Source organism: Budorcas taxicolor, chromosome 2, assembly GCF_023091745.1.
Source record: "Budorcas taxicolor isolate Tak-1 chromosome 2, Takin1.1, whole genome shotgun sequence".
Taxonomy (NCBI): domain Eukaryota; kingdom Metazoa; phylum Chordata; class Mammalia; order Artiodactyla; family Bovidae; genus Budorcas; species Budorcas taxicolor.
This window is the reverse complement of record NC_068911.1, coordinates 122,312,397-122,323,926: the sequence shown is the minus strand read 5'-3', so window position 1 is coordinate 122,323,926 and position 11,530 is coordinate 122,312,397.

The window sequence follows — 11,530 nt, the reverse complement described above, 5'->3', positions numbered from 1 at the left end:
CTCTCTCTGGAAGGGCTCCCAAGTCAGCTAAGTGTCAAGCACATGCACCTTCTCTCTGCAGGACTTGGAACAACTATGGACTATAGAATTTCATTTTTTATTTGCTTTCACTACAAAGGATCAGTGCTCTTACTGAACAAGAGAAGAAGAAAGCAACGAGTCAGATGGTCGTCAGAGTAGGCTGCAGAGCTGTGGAGTGAAAGAGCAGAGGATGAGGAAGAAGGAAAATGGAAGCTACTGGAGAGGAAGAAGAGCAGGGAATAAAAGCAAAAGCAGCATTGCAGTTATTCCCCATGGTTAAGAAGAAAAGCCTAATTCTCTCATTTGCAAAGAAATCTAGGGCAGACAGACATTTCAAGATATTCATTATTTCTTTAAAACTTTAATTGAGCACTTCAGAAGATCACAATTAAGCTTTTTAAAAATATAAAGTTTAAGTTGAAAGGAATCCATGGAGACCGATCCTATTGAATCTTTTGGTCCAAATCAATGGCCTTATTAAAAACCGGAGGGTGTGATGCTACAAAGACACATTCCTGAGTCATTGGTTAAAGGAAGCACTCAGACATTCTTCCCTCTGTCAATGGGCTAAGAATGAAGAAGAAATGCAGGGAGAGACAGGAGATTATTCTCTGTTCCACTGATTTTGACGGAGTGGCAAAATCAGTCTGAAGGCTTGTGAAAATAAAATTCGGGGAAACTATTGTCCAGGCCTTGAAATCTGCCTCTGTGTTTGCACCCTCTAGTCCTGTTACAAATTAAAACTCTGTGAATCAGTTCATTATTCTTACTTTCAAGTGTTAGATAACTCATACTTACTACTGGATGTGCCCTGCTGAGGCCTCAGCTCTCGATAGCATGTTCAGTGCTGCTCTGAATGGCAGCGTGTCTTGCTCCTGATGCTGTCCTTTTGGTCTCAGCTCTCTGCTCTCTAACTTATGATTGCCTTTATAATACCCATCCTTTTTTTCCCTGCCCTGGAGTCACACTCACTCTAACTACCAGGGTATTCATTGTCCTCGTTGGGTGCAAAGTTCTGCCCAGCTTCTGCAAGGCACAAAGGAAGGGAAAAAAGTCCAGCAACTTGGAATTTTACCACTGTCTTCCTTGCTATCCACTGGGTTTTCTTGTTCTTTTAACCTCATCTTTTTGTTTTGCTTTTGGTCCTTTTCAATGTAACCAAACCCCAAGAAGGGTATTTTAGAGCTCATCTTTCCACAAGTTCTTTGGGTCGGCTATGATAGAGGCTCTGGGTTGTTCTAGAAATTCTGTTTGTGGGTTTTTTAGGTTCAAAGTCTTCATTCTGAACTCCACACAAAAGAGCTGAAGAGTTATCACTTTATCAGAAAATTATTGAATCTTTGTTGGCACTTCTAATTTTTTATGGGTCAGAATGACCTGACACCAAGCTCCACATGGCCAGTCCATACTACCTGATGTTGAGGTCCCATTACACTGAATTACAGTTTTCCTGTATGTTCACTCTCAAGAGGCTCCATAGGCCTCTTCTACCTCCTGCTCACATATCTAGTGCTCCCATTGGGTGACTTTCAATGTGCCTGATGTAACTTGCACATCTTGCTGATTTCTGAAATTTGATAACTTGTGGCATTTCCTGGGTTTTTGATGGATATTTTTTGACTCTATCCCAGCATCATTTCTTCAGTTGTCAGCCTTCTTTATAGTCCAACTCTCATATCCATACATGACTACTGGAAAAGCCATAGCTTTGAATATATAGACCTTTGTAGGCAAAGCAATGTCTCTGCTTTTTAATAAGCTGTCTAGGTTTGTCATAGCTGTTCTTCCAAGGAGGAAGCATCTTTTAATTTCCTGGCTCCGGTCATCATCCAGTGATTTTGTAGCTGCAAAAAGTAGTCTATCACTGTTTCCATTGTTTCCCCATCTATATGCCATGAAGTGATGGGACCAGATGTCATGATCTTTGTTTTCTGAATGTTGAGTTTTAAGCCAGCATTTTCACTATCATTTTTCACTCCAATCAAAAGGCTCTTTATTTCCTTTTTATTTTCCACCCTTAGAATGTTACCATCTGCATATCTGAGGTTGTTGAAATTTCTCCCAGCAATCTTGATCCAAGCTTTGATTTCTCCAGCCCAGTTCAGCATTTCACATCCACCCTGGCATTAGTTAATGGGATCACATAAATCTATCCCTGAAAAGTATATCAAAGGTGAAAATAGTATGTGAAATCTTTATGATTTGGAGAAAGATGTTTAATTTCTGGGAATGTTAAGGGTCAGTTTTAAACATTATATATGACAATGTAATCTTGAAAGATCTTTGTTTAGTTCTTTTAAAGAGATTGTGTGAATTTTTCTTATATGGAGACAGTAGTAGTGGCACATTGTTGATTCATTTCAGTGTAGGGAATTATAAGAACTAATGCCAATCACACTCACTGTCTTTATACACAGGGAAAACTGCCATTCAGGGTGGAAGAACATCTTCCCATTTACTGCCAAATTTGTACACTCTATAAAATTAAGACAGACTGGCATCTGAAACCTGAGGCCATTGCTGAAGTGCTTGCACCTGGATAGATGACTCTATGAGCAACAAATGACAGGGGGAAAAAAAAAAAAAAACTAAAAGGGACTAAAAATGACTGCATGCATGTGCAGTTGGGACAAAGCGGTAGGCTGTGACTGGCGCGCTAAGCACCGCCGAGTGGAGCTACCCCACGTCCGAGGTTAGGGGCAGAAGCTGGGAGGACCTCATGCCCAAAGAGTGGCGGCCAAGAGGAGTTACCCCACAAGCGAGGGCAGGGGCAGTGGCCAAGAGTGCCAGGCTGTGACGACGTAGGAATGGCCGAGAGGAGCTACCCTGCATCCGAGGTCAGGAGCAGCGGCCGGGAGGAGCCACCCCATGTCCAAGGAGCAGTGACTGCACTGGCACAGGAGGGCTTAGAGGAGCTATCCCACGTTGAAGCTCAGGAAGGGCGGTGGTGAGGAGATACCCTTCCTCTAAGGTAAGGAGCAGCAGCTGAGCTTTGCTGGAGCAGCCATGAAGAGATACCCCACGCCCAAGGGAAGAGATACCCCACGCCCAAGGGAAGAGAAACCCAAGTAAGGTGGTAGGTGTTGCAAGAGGGCATCAGAGGGCAGACACATTGAAACCATACTCACAGAAAACTAGTCAATCTAATCGCACTAGTACCACAGCCTTGTCTAACTCAATGAAACCAAGCCATGCCCTTGGGGGCACCCAAGATGGGCGGGTCATGGTGGAGAGATCTGACAGAATGTGGTCCACTGGAGAAGGGAATGGCAAACCACTTCAGTATTCTTGCCTTGAGAAGCCCATGAACGGTATGAAAATGCAAAATGATAGGATAATGAAAGAGGAACTTTCCAGGTCAGTAGGTGCCCAACACGCTACCAGAGGTCAGTGGAGAAATAACTCCAGAAAGAATGAAGTAATGGAGCCAAAGCAAAAACAATACCCAGCTGTAGATGTGACGGGTGATAGAAGCAAGCTCTGATGCTGCAAGAGCAATATGGCATAGGGACCTGGAATGTCAGGTCCATGAATCAAGGCAAATTGGAAGTGGTCAAACAAGAGATGGCAAGAGTGAACATCGACATTCTAGGAATCACTGAACTGAAATGCACTGGAATGGGTGAATTTAACTCAGATGACCATTATATCTACTACTGCAGGCAGGAATCCCTCAGAGGAAATGGAGTAGCCATCATGGTCAACAAAAGAGTCTGAAGAGAAGTACTTGGATCCAATCTCAAAAACGACAGAATGATCTCTGTTCATCTCCAAGGCAAACCTCTCAATATCACAGTTATCCAAGTCTATGCCCCAATCAGTAACACTGAAGAAACTGAAGTTGAACAGTTCTATGAAGACCTACAAGACCTTTTAGAACTAACACCCAAAAAAGATGTCCTTTTCATTATAGGGGACTGGAATGCAAAACTAGGAAGTCAAGAAACACCTGGAGTAACAGGCAAATTTGGCCTTGGAATGCGGAATGAAGCAGGGCAAAGACTAATAGAGTTTTGCCAAGAAAATGCACTGGTCATAGCAAACACCCTCTTCCAACAACACAAGAGAAGACTCTACACATGGACATCACCAGATGGTCAACACCAAAATCAGATTGATTATATTCTTTGCAGCCAAAGATGGAGAAGCTCTATACAGTCAACAAAAACAAGACCAGGAGCTGACTGTGGCTCTGAATATGAACTACTTATTGCCAAATTCAGACTTAAATTGAAGAAAGCAGGGAAAACCACTAGACCATTCAGGTATGACCTAAATCAAATTCCTTATGATTATACAGTGGAAGTGAGAAATAGATTTCAGGGCGTAGATCTGGTAGATAGAGTGCCTGATGAACTACGGAATGAGGTTCGTTACATTGTGCAGGAAACAGGGATCAAGACCATCCCCATGGAAAAAAAAATGCAAAACAGCAAAATGGCTGGCTGAGGAGGCCTTACAAATAGCCATGAAAAGAACAGAAGTGAAAAGAAAGGGAGAAAAGGAAAGATAAGCATCTGAATGCAGAGTTCCAAAGAATAGCAAGTAGAGATAAGAAAGCCTTCTTCAGTGATCAATGCAAAGAAATAGAGGAAAACAACAGAACGGGAAAGACTAGAGATCTCTTCAAGAAAATTAGAGATAACAAGGGAACATTTCATGCAAAGATGGGCTCGATAAATGACAGAAATGGTATGGACCTAACAGAAGCAGAAGATATTAAGAAGAAGTGACAAGAATACACAGGAGAACTGTACAAAAAAGATCTTCATGACCCACATAATCACAATGGTGTGATCACTCATCTAGAACCAGACATCCTGGAATGTGAAGTCAAGTGGGCCTTAGAAAGCATCACTACGAACAAAGCTAGTGGAGGTGATGGAATTCCAGTTGAGCTATTTCAAATCCTGTAAAATGATGCTTTCAAAGTGCTTCACTCAATATGCCAGCAATTTTGGAAAACTCAGCAGTGACCACAGAACCTGAAAAGCTCAGTTTTCATTCCAATCCCAAAGAAAGGCAATGCCAAAGAATGCTCAAACTACCACACAATTGCACTCATCTCATATGCTAGTAAAGTAATGCTCAAAATTCTCCAGGCCAGGCTTCAGCAATATGTGAACCGTGAACTCCCAGATGGTCAAGCTGGTTTTAGAAAAGGCAGAGGAACCAGAGATCAAATTGCCAACATCCACTGGATCATGGAAAAAGCAAGAGAGTTCCAGAAATACATCTATTTCTGCTTTCTTGACTGTGCCAAAGCCTTTGACTGTGTGGATCACAATAAACTGTGGAAAATTCTGAAAGAGATGGGAATAACAGACCACCTGACCTGCCTCTTAAGAAATCTGTATGCAGGTCAGGAAGCAACAGTTAGAACTGGACATGGAACAAGAGACTGATTCCAAATAGGAAAAGGAGTATGTCAAGGCTGTATATTGTCACCCTGCTTCTTTAACTTATATGCAGAGTACATCATGAGAAACCCTGGACTGGAAGAAACCAAGCTGGAATCATGATTGGCAGGAGAAATATCAATAATCTCAGATATGCAGATGACGCCACCCTTATGGCAGGAAATGAAGAAGAACTAAAAAGCCTCTTGATGAAAGTGAAAGAGGAGAGTGAAAAATCTGGCTTAAAGCTCAACATTCTGAAAATGAAGATCATGGCATCCGGTCCCATCACTTCATGGGAAATAGATGGGGAAACAGTGGAAACAGTGTCAGATTTCATTTCTCTGGGTTCCCAAATCACTGCAGATGGTGACCGCAGCCATGAAATTAAAAGACACTCACTCCTTGGGAGAAAAGTTATGACCAACCTAGTTAGCATATTCAAAAGCAGAGACATTACTTTGCCGACTAATTTCTGTCTAGTCATGGCTATGGTTTTTCCTGTGGCCATGTATGGATGTGAGATTTGGATTGTGAAGAAGGCTGAGTGCCGAAGAATTGATGCTTTTGAACTGTGGTGTTGGAGAAGACTGTTGAGAGTCTCTTGGACTGCAAGGAGATCCAACCAATCCATTCTGAAGGAGATCAGCCCCGGGATTTCTTTGGAAGGAATGATCCTGAAGCTGAAACTCCAGTACTTTGGCCATCTCATGCGAAGAGTTGACTCATTGGAAAAGACTCATGCTGGGAGGAATTGGGGGCAGTAGGAGAAGGGGCCAACCGAGGATGAGATGGCTGGATGGCATCACGGACTCTATGGACGTGAGTGAATGTGAACTCCGGGAGTTGGTAATGGACAGGGAATCCTGGCATGCTGCGATTCATGGGGTCGCAGAGTCGAATACAACTGAGCGACTGAACTGAACTGAACTGATGGACAACAAAATATAAAGGGAATAAAAGTTCAACTGTCAATTCTGAGAAGCCAGGAACAAAAATAGTGCACTGTGCATGCATCCTGCTCTCAGCACCACCTAAGGGTGCAAATCACTTAAACAACCCCTTCAGCTTCACCCCTGAATCTGCCTCTGTGCTTATCCTATATAAGGAACTGGCTGTCCCCTCCAGCCGCCTAGTGAACAAGGGAAATTCTTACTTTTTTTTTGCTTTCTCCTACTGTAGCAGGGACCCCAGTAATGCCCTGACTGAATTTCTTGCCTGGCCTCTTACCAATTTCTAATGATTAAGAAGGTCAAGAACTCAGGTCAGTAATGGTCAGTAATGAATCTACAATGGGCCTGCAAAGACATGTAATTCATGTTACTCCTCTAGGGAAGAAGAAACCAAGGGCTATTGAGATCATGTCATATAAATATAACCTGGAGTCAGAACACGTAGGACATGATTCTGACCCTACAATTCACAATCTCTTTGATCATAGTCTTTATTTGTTATATTTGAGCCTCAATTTCCCTCTTATAAGAAGGGAAGTGTATATTAAACCTCAGACACCTTTTGTGAGAAGGAAATAAAATGATAAGAATGTGAATTATCTCTGGTAAGATTTCCAGCATATACAAGGTGCCTTTGTATCTACTTCATCCCAGGATGTGAAAGCTTATCCTTGAACTTTTCAGGAACCAGCTCATTTTTGTCAGACTTTCATAATGTCTAGTCCCACTGCTCACTGAAAAGGCATTAAATCAGGTCCATTACTTCCCACATTTACTTGTTCTGATTTCTAAACAGTGGTGTTTCATTTTACACTTGACCCCAGTATTAGTTCCCTGTGGCTGCCATAACAAAATGCCTCAAATTTGGCTTAACACATGGACTATTATTCTCTCACAGTTCATGAGGCCAGACATCTGGAATTGAGGTATCAGCAGGACTGCTCTGTCTTTAGTGTCCAGAAGAATATGCTCTCCAGTTCCTGATGTAATCTCATTAACTGCTACTTGATGATCAAGTGACAAAATTATCTAGAAGAGTATTTGAAATACAAGCTTGCATTCACTGTTATGAAGAACAAAGTGTGCTTTGGGTATATTTTGTGCCTGAAACAATTAGCAAATGATAATAGAAAGTAAAAATGACTGGCAAAATTTTAATATATGTGTTGTTAATTTAATATTTAGTTCAAATTTAAACCATTCTGATTTTATGTGTTTTATAATGCAGATAATATAACTTACTTGACAGTAGTACATATTTGGTGGAGATGCTTGCATTTGTCTTTCTAAGATGTACAGTCAAAAAGACTCAGTGATCATTTGTCTGCTTCCTGTGACTATAGTTCTGATTATTTACTCTACCTTTATATTTTCAATCTAACTTCAGTTCAATCCCTCTTAGATTTGCAACTTTGCTAACTTCAGTTACTTTGACTGTCTTTGTGTCTTTCCATTTTGATTTGAAATAGTCTAAAATTACCCAGACTAAACCCCTTCAGGACAGATTCAAACCTGTTCCTGAAATACACTGATAGAGAGTATTCAAACACAACATAATTGTAACAGAAATAAATGATTTAAATATTAAAACACTTAAGTCAAATAGAGAGTTATCATATGATTCAGCAATCTCACTCCTGAGCATATATCCAGAGAAAAACATGGATTAAAAGGATACATGGACCCCACTGTTAATTGCAGCACTGTTTACAATAGCCAGGACATGGAAATAACTTAAATGTCCATCAAGGGAGAAATGGATAAAGATGATATAATACATAGATTCAGTGGAATATTACTCAGCCATTTAAAAGAATGAGGTAATGCTATTTGGAGCAATGTAGATGGATTTGGAGATTATGGATTTCAAACTAAGTGGAGTAAGACATAGAAAGATATATATTATATGATATCACCTATATGTGGGATCTAAAAATAATGATACAAATGAACTTATTTACAAAGCAGAAACAGACTTAGAGAATGAACTTATGGTTACCAGGGGAAAGGGAAGGGGAGAGATAGATTGGGAGTTTGGGAATGCCATGTACACACTGTACAATAGATAACCAACTAAGACCTACTTCAAAAAAAGAAAAAATAAATAAAATTTATCTGTAGAATAAGAAGAAAAAAATGTAGGAAGGTGTCCCTATCTCCAAAAATAGAATATAAATTCTTTAATTATGATTAATAAGGCTTTCTGCTGTAAAAAAGTTTGAAAATTTATACACATCATCCACAGTCACCTACTAAAATGCTAGAGTTTCACTGTGAGAAAGCATGACTATGTGAGAATGGAAAGCCCATTGGACTCTACATGATATAGAGTGATGTATATAATTAGGTAGTCAAGAGATGAGAGACTTTACATATGATGTTAGGCTAATAAGAGCTTTCTGTTTGAGTCTTAGTTCAGTTTCTTACTATATGACTCACCTTTATATGAGTCTCAGTTTTAACATTTATAAAACTAAAACAAAATTTTATCAATTCAATGATAGCAGGAAATAATGAGGAAACCCCCAAGAAAAATGCCTATCCATGAGTTTCCCTTTTACTTTCATATCCACTTCCTTCTTATTAGATCTTCAAGTGTTAATGGTGAAGAATTGTTTTGAGTATGGTATATATTTTATTTAAGACTGTTTTCTCCAATATTTGAATCCATTCAACTTCGGGCTAAACTTCCTTGCATTTTTCATGAAACAGTTAACAAGAGTCTCTTGAGAACATTCTTGTATAACTGTATTTGAGGAAGTAATGATATTAATTAAAATAACAATTGTTTATTAAGACCTTACTATCTGCAAATATTGAGCTGCTTTACCTAATATCCTATTTAATTTTGATAATCTTGATGATTGACATCTAAAGCATTTAGTGTAATATTTTCAGTATGTTAAAATCTATGATATGTTGAGTAGCAATGTAAAATGTACAGTGCTTACTAAGAAATAAAATATTGGTGAAATAGAGAAAATAAATAAATAAAGCTATAGTTTTATTGATACTGATGTGAAACTGGCTTGACTAACTTCTTATATGAATACTGAGATGATTTTGTTGTAATATTAGTTAAATATATTTGTATTGAAAATATTGGATCGTTCAGAAGATTGTTTTCAGAATAAACATTTGTAAATTCTGGATGCCTTTATAAGAGGCAAGTTGCAAATTGCATTGGTTGATAAAATAACCAATGAAATGCAAATTATGATTTTAACATTGAATCAAGACTAGCGTGTCCTGAGCTTAAAATTAAAAAAAAATAAAATAAAAGAGGGAGAGAGAAGGTACTGAAAATGCTGGAAAGAAGAGGCATAATGGAATGAATAAACACCTAGTAATTGTCCAAGCTATAGAATTTGGTATACAGAAGACAGTAGAAGATGCATCTATCCTAGCTTGTTTAATTGTTTTGATCATACGTCAAAGGATTTAGAATTTGACATATGACATATGATGGAGATTCAGGTACATTTGAAGTACCTTGAAAATGTCTACTCATGGAAAATTCCATTCCATGTTTCACTCCTATACTGGGATAAAAGAGTAGAAATTGATAGAAGGCATTAACTCTTAACACACTAGTCCCAGTTACAAATTGAAGGAGAATTTCTCAACTGCTGATTTAGATACATGGAAAACAAAAGATTGAACATTTAACATTGAAATGTTAAAACATCTATAGTTGCTATCATCTATTTAATGAATAAATAGGATTTCTAGAAACCCTGGATTCAAAGAATTATCACTGATTTTTCTAAGCTTGGCAATATCTCAAAGGGTTGAAGACAGAGTGGGTCAACCTTTGAACCACTCCTGTCCCAGAGGTCAATTAGAGAAACTTCCTCTCAGTGCTGCTGGGTTAGACTATAAACTTGTGTTTGCTTATCATTTCCCTGCTCACCTCATCACATGACACTCCCCCATTTGTACTGCCTCTTCTAGCCACTAGGGTCTTTGGAAAGATCTTGAAATTTGTCAGGCTCTTTCCTGACTCAGAAGACTTGCATATGCTCTTGCTTTTTAAATGATTTTTTTTGAAGTATAGATGATATACAATGTTATGTTAATTTTATTGTACAACAAAGTGATCCTGTTTTATACATATGCATATATTTTTTTAGATTCTTATCCCATATAAATTATTACAAAATATTGAGCATAGCTTTCTGTCCTATACAGAGGACTTCCCTGGTGGCTCAGACGATAAAGCATCTGCCTACAATGCAGAAAACTTGGGTTTGATCCCTGGGTCAGGAAAATCCCCTGGAGAAGAAAATGGCAATCCACTCCAGTACTCTTACCTGAAAAATCCCATGGATGGAGGAGCCTGGTAGGCTACAGTCCATGCACAAAGAGTCAGACATGACTGAGCGACTTCACTTCACTTCTCTCCTATAGCAGTAGGTCCTTGTTGTGTATCTATTGTATTATATGGTAGTGTGTATAGTGATATTTTTAGTAACATGGATGGACCTAGAGAGTATCAGGCTAAGCGGAGTAAGACAGAGAAAGAAAAACATCATATGATACCCCTTATATGTGGAACCTAAAAAATTAACCTATACAAAACAGAAACAAATACACAGACATAGAAAACAAACGTTTGGTTACCAAAGGGGATAGATGCAGGGAGGAGGCATAATTTAGAAATTTTGGATAGCATCTGCATATGCTGTTTATTCTTTTCTGCTAAGTCTGAAGCTCCAGACTGATGCACACTGAGCTGCGGAGGTGCAAAGTCTGGCACTAGAAGCTGCAGCTCTTGGTGAAATTTGACATTGCCAGTCCCGCATCATTTCATTGATTATCAGTAGCAGATCATTTTGCCAAGTGCTGGGAGGAACAAAGGAATTGAGAAAGAGACAGTCAGCTCCTGGTCATCTTGCTCTGAGTGGCTTTTTCTGCCAGAGAATCTGGACTTGTAATCATCGCTGGATTGAAAAGAAGCAATTATGGTTGATTTTAGAAAAGAACACAGCAAGGGCAAAGAAATTGGGCAATAGCACCTTTGTATTATGTTTCCAAACCAACTGCTGCATTTGGAGATGGTAGAATAGAAGGATGTGCACTCATCTTTTCCTGAAAGAACTCCAAAATTACAACTCACTGCTGAATAACCTTCCATAGGAGAATGTTGTATCCCAC